Source organism: Rana temporaria, chromosome 4 (assembly GCF_905171775.1).
Source record: "Rana temporaria chromosome 4, aRanTem1.1, whole genome shotgun sequence".
NCBI classification, from domain to species: Eukaryota; Metazoa; Chordata; class Amphibia; order Anura; family Ranidae; genus Rana; species Rana temporaria.
In genome coordinates this window covers 37,776,801-37,783,343 of record NC_053492.1, presented here as the reverse complement: position 1 = coordinate 37,783,343, position 6,543 = coordinate 37,776,801, and positions in this window count along the sequence as shown.

Below are 6,543 nucleotides of genomic sequence, written 5' to 3'. Positions count from 1 at the left end.
ACAGGGACAACTGACCCAGGTACACTGTTTTGCTTGTGTCCTTAACTTGGTGGTGCAGCGGTTCTTGGGCAGGTACCCAGGCTTACAGGATGTCCTGAATCTAGCCATGAAAGTCTGTGTGCATTTCCGACGGTCATATAATGCCAGTGCTCGGCTGGCAGACCTCCAAAAGGAATATAACCTGCCAAAGAACCGCCTAATCTGTGACATGCCAACCAGGTGGAACTCTATGTTGGCCATGCTGCAGCGGCTGCAGACGCATCAGAGGGCCATCAATGAGTATCTGTGCCATTATGGCACCAGGACAGGGTCAGGGGAGCTTGTTTTTCCCCCACGCCAGTGGGCCATGATCAGGGATGCATGCACTGTCCTTTCACCATTTGAGAGGCCACGAGGATGGTGAGCAGTGACAGTGCATGCATCAGTGACACTGTCCCTCTTATTCACCTGTTGGAGCACACGCTGCATGGAATAATGGACAGGGCCCTTGAGGCAGAACAGAGGGAGGAAGAGGAGGACTTCCTTACCTCTCAAGGCCCCCTTTATCCAGACAGTGTTCCTGCTTGCCCGCCTATCACACAGGAAGAAGAGGAGGAGGAGGAGGATTGTGTCAGCATGGAGGTGGAGCCTAGCACTCAGCATCAGCAGCAGTCTTCAAGGGATCAATTACAGTCCCGATAAACCCATGGACTTGTACGTGGCTGGGACGAGGTGACTGCAGATCATGTCGTCCTCAGTGACCCAGAGGACTCCGCACCGAATGCCTCAGCAAACCTACGCTGTATGACCTCCCTGATCCTGCAAAGCCTGCGTAAGGATCCTCGTATTTGTGCTATCAAGGAGAGGGATCATTACTGGCTGGCAACCCTCCTTGATCCACGTTATAAGGGTAAGGTTGCGAACCTTATCTTTCCGGCGCAGAGGGAGCAGAAGATGAAACATCTTCGGGAGGCCTTGCAGAAAGGTCTGTGCAACGTGTTTGCTGAGGCTTCGGTCAGTCAAAGAAGGAGCGGTGGAGAAGGTGGCCGTCTGACTGATGCTTTCAGACAATTTTTTAGTCCGCAGCCCCAAGGTATGACCAGTTCCAGCAACAATTGCCAGCGTCTTTTTTTTCCCATGGTGCGGGAATACCTAGGGGCAATGTCAGGGAAATGGCCGTAAAAGAAGTACTGGCAATCTTGCCAGTAGAAGAAATGGGCGCCATTGGCACATCATGTGACAGGTGGATCCTCCTGCTGGCTTATAAAAGGCTGCCTCTGTCCGATCCAAATTGCTGGATTGTCGTCAGCCTTCCTGAGTTCCTGAGCCTCTGTACTACTGCTGTTTGTATTTCCTGTTGTGACCCGGCTTGTTCCTGACCTGTCTGATCGCTCCCCTGGTTTGACCCCCTGGCTTGCTTTACTGACTTGTTACCAGTGGCGGCTGGTGCTCAAAATTTTTGGGGGGGCGCAAACGAAGAAAAAAAAATCGCAGCCTCACTGTGCCCATCAAATGCAGCCACTGTTCCATCAATTCGCACCACTGTGCCATGCCATCAAACGCAGCCACTGTGCCATGCCATCAAATGCAACCACTGTGCCATGCCATCAATTGTGGTCACTGTGCCATCAATTGTCACCACTGTGCCATGCCATCAAATGCAGCCACTGTACCATGCCATCAATTGTGGTCACTGTGCCATCAATTGTCACCACTGTGCCATGCCATCAAATGCAGCCACTGTACCATGCCATCAAATGCAGCCACTGTACCATGCCATCAAATGCAGCCACTGTGCCATGCCATCAATTGTGGTCACTGTGCCATCAATTGTCACCACTGTGCCATGCCATCAATTGTGGTCACTGTGCCATCAATTGTCACCACTGTGCCATGCCATCAATTGTGGTCACTGTGCCATCAATTGTCACCACTGTGCCATGCCATCAAATGCAGCCACTGTACCATGCCATCAAATGCAGCCACTGTACCATGCCATCAAATGCAGCCACTGTGCCATGCCATCAATTGTGGTCACTGTGCCATCAAATGCAGCCACTGTGCCATGCCATCAATTGTGGTCACTGTGCCATCAATTGTCACCACTGTGCCATGCCATCAATTGTGGTCACTGTGCCATCAATTGTCACCACTGTGCCATGCCATCAAATGCAGCCACTGTACCATGCCATCAAATGCAGCCACTGTGCCATGCCATCAATTGTGGTCACTGTGCCAATTGTCACCACTGTGCCCTTTAATTGTCGCTTTGCCAATTGTCCCCACTGTGTCACTGTCCAGTCATCCATCCACCTCGGAGCTTTATATAACCTGCTGGGACTTGTAGTTCTCCATCGTCTCCTGGGGCTCAGGTGCATGCAATCCATCATCTTTGTCTAGTTTTTCTCACTGCTGGGACTTGTAGTCCCATAGATGGTGGATTGCATGCACCTGAGCCCAGGAGAAGATGGGGAACTACAAGTCCCAGCAGGTTATAATATAAGACACCCATCCACCTAGGAGCCTTATATTATAACCTGCTGGGACTTGTAGTTCCCCATCTTCTCCTGTGCTCAGGCTGCTGACAGCTGGCATTTCACCCATAATATGCATTGCATTGAACATTAAAAATCATTATCAGTGACAACCGCCCAGAAACTTTCAATAAGCAGGGGGGGGGGGGGTCCTGACGGCCGCCTATTCGGCCAGATGGTACATTAAAAAAGTTTTAATAAGTGGGGGGGTTAGTGCTGGAGGGTGCCGCGATTTTGCCCGAAAATATATTTCTCACATGGGGGACTGGGGGGGAAGGCATGGCTTCAGTTAGTTCCCTACCTCTTTGCAGCAGATCCTTTCACTCAGGCCGTGCGTGTTCTATTGAGCTGCAGCGCTGAGGTCACTTCCTGTGCTTGGAGACTGTGAAAGAAAGCACCGCCCACTGGGGATGTGAAATAGTTCTATGCACTGTGTGCACTCACTGCACCCGCCCGGCCATAATACAGGCCATCGCTCCGGAAATAGTGGCGCGTCGGTTTGCGCCACAAAGGCATATTTTAGCTGCCAATGTAGCGCCGCGTCTGCAATTGCACAGACGTAGCTCTACCCAAACTGCACTATGCCCGGCGCCCGGTGCCGGGACACAGTGCACATAAGGATTTTTTTTTTTTTCGTTTTTTTAAAGGGACATGTTTAAAAAAAAAAAAAAAAAAGTTTTTTTTTTTTTTTTTTTTTTTTTTACTGGCTGGGGGAGGGGGGGCGGCGCCCGGGCGCCCCCTATGGACGGGCCGCCACTGCTTGTTACCTTCTCCAGCACCTGATCCCGGCTTGTTTCACGGACTTTGCTTCAGTTATCTGTTACTGCCTGTTTTCCAATACCAGACCTTTGGCTTGTCTCCGTTCCTGCAACCTGCATCTCCTGCCTGGATCCACAGTGTTTGATCCCCACAGGCTTCCACTGTTGCTCCTTGTGCACACCTTGCCAGGTGTTACCAAGGATTCCTAGAGACTGCAGCCCAGCGGTGTTTCCTGTATTCTCCAGTATTCTTCAGGCACTCGCCAGCTCTTCTCTCCTGGATCCATCTGGCAACCTGTGCTTCTCTGGGCACTACACCCTCTGTACCCAATCTCAGAGGTGTACTGCAATCAGCCGCAAGGGGAGCCCTCTCGGCATTTCGGCCTCCAACCAGGTACGTGACAGGCAAGATTAGACTTGGACACCTTTCCCACCGAAAATCCTCTGGCTTACTGGGTCTTGAGGATGGATCACTGGCCAGAGCTTGCACAGTATGCAATTGAGCTACTGGCCTGTCCTGCATCAAGCGTTCTTTCGGAACGCACATTCAGTGCTGCTGGAGGCTTTGTAACCGATCACAGGGTGCGCCTCTCCACCGACTAGGTCGATCGACTGACCTTTATAAAAATGAATCAGGCTTTGATCACCACCAGCTACCAAGCACCTGATGCTGATGTAACTGAATAATTTTTTGGGAAATGTCAGATCCCTTTTAGATTGCCTATGCTGATGCTGAGTGACTATCCTGTTATGCTGAGTGACTATCCTTTTCCTTCTCAATGATCATGCTGATAGCTTGTAAGAAAATTTTTGGTTCTGGTTACCGCCACCAGTGGCTAAGGCCCAATTTTTCTGCCCCTGTTTAACAGGAGCGTGTAATTACAATTTTTGATTCAATACTTTGCAGCAGGGCTCATTCCTGCGCTCCAACTAGAGTATCTGTGAGGGGTTGCAGTGTTGTGGCACCAGCACCAGTTCCTAAGGCCCAATTTTTCTGCCCTTGTTTAACAGGGGCGTGTAATTACAATTTTTGATGCAATACTTTGCAGCAGGGCTCATTAGTGCGCTCCAACTAGAGTATCTGTAAGGGGTTGTAGTGTTGTGGAACCAGTGCCTAAGGCCCAATTTTTCTGCCCCTGTTCAACAAGGGCATGTAATTACAATTCTTGATCTAATATTTAACAGCAGGGCCCATTCCTGCACCCACCAAGAGTAACTGTGAGGACTTACAGTGTTGTGGCACCAGCGCCAGCACCAGCACCAAAGGCCCAATTTTTCCACCACTGTTTAACAATGGCATGTAATTACAATTCTTGATATAATACTTCACAGCAGGGTGTTCCAGCGTCCACCAAGACTAACTGTGAGGGCTTACAGTGTTGTGGCAACACCAACATCTAGGGCCCAAATTTCTGCACAGTATATACGGCAGGCCCCTACTTTCAAACATCCAACTTACAAACAACTCCTACTTGAAAATGGATGGAGACAACAGGAAGTGAGAGGAAATCTACCCCTAGGAAGGGAAATTCTCTTCTGTAATGCCGCGTACACACAAACGTTTTTCGGGATGTAAAAAATGACATTTTTTTTTATGTCATTAAAAACGATCGTGTGTAGTCTCCAGAGCATCTTTTCACAACGTAAAACATGGGCATTAAAAATTTAGAACATGCTCTAAATTTTCACGTTGTTTTTAACGTTGTCATTTTTAACGTCGTAAATAATGGTTGTGTGTGGGCTTTAACGACGTGAAAAACACGCGCATCCTCAGAAGCAAGTTATGAGACGGAAGCACTCGTTCTGGTAAAACTAGCGTTCGTAATGGAGATAGCACATTCATCATGCATTCAACAGACTGAAAAGCGTGAATCGTCTTTTACTAACATGAAATCAGTAAAAGCAGCCCCAAGGGTGGCGCCATGCGAATGGAACTTCCCCTTTATAGTGCCATTGTACATGTTGTACGTCACTGCGCTTTGCTAGAGCATTTTTTTTTCACGATCGTGTATAGGCAAGGCCAGTTTAACAATAATCGGGTTGAAAAAAACTTAGTAGATTCACAAAGAGTTAGGCCGGCTTATCAGTAGATAAGTCGACCTAACTCTGAATCTACGCCGGCGTTTGTTTAAGTGTATTCTCAAACAGAGATACACTTAAACAAAGCTAAGATAGGCAGGCTTGCGCCGTTCTATCTTAGCTTGCAATGTTTCTGTTGTCCGCTAGATGGCGCTTCCATTGCGGCCGGCGTAGATTATGTAAATGAGGGGATACGCCGATTCACGAATGAACGCAAGGGCCTACACCGTCGCATTACGTAGTTTCCGTAAGGGATAGGCCGCCTAAAGTTATTCCACCTATGAGGTGGAATAACAATGTTAAGTATGGCCGCCGTTCCCGTCGCGAGGTTCAAATTTTTTACGTTGTTTGCGCAAGTCGTCCGCGAATCGGGATTTACGTCGTTTACGTACACGTCAAAATCAATAGGCCCGTACGGCCTACTTAGCCGCAATGCGCACTGGGAAATGTAGTCGCCCGGCGCATGCGCAGTGTCAAAAAACGTGAGGTCAAGCCTCATTTCTATACAACACGCCCCCCTCCAAGTCATTTGAATTAGGCGCCCTTACGCCCGCTCGTTTTAGGCTACACCGCCGTAGATTAGCAGGTAAGTGGTTTGTGAATCACTACTAGCCTAACTAATTTACGGCGGTGTAGCCTAAAAAGGCTAGGCTAGGCCGTCCTAAATTTAGGCCAATGTACGTGAATCTACCTATTAGTTTTTTCTAGACCATTAAAAATCGTTGTGTGTATGCGGCATACAAGGTGTCTCCTGTCCACTGATGCTTTATCACCAATCCTTGTTTCACAAAAAAAAAATATTCAAAAAGACATTTGTCATTGGGACAGAAAGTGAGGTGCAATCTTCTGAACAGATGCGCACAGACAGCAAAACAAATGTTACAGGGGTGATAACCCTTCTCTATGTTTTCCAAAAAGCTTAAAAATCGATTTTTTGGCTGGAGCTACACTTTAAAAAAGTACCAGTTCAAAATTACAAACAGATTCTACTTAACAACAAACCTACAGTCCCTGTCTTGTTTGCACCGCCTGTATACTGCTGTTTAAAGTATATAGGGTCAAAGGGGCTGGTAATGACCTGGGGGGAGGGGGGCGGGGAAACCCATGCTATTTTTCTCAATGATTTTCATCCATATTGCAGGGACCAGACATTACATTAAAGCCGCAAGCAGTTTTAAATTACTTTTTTCCTT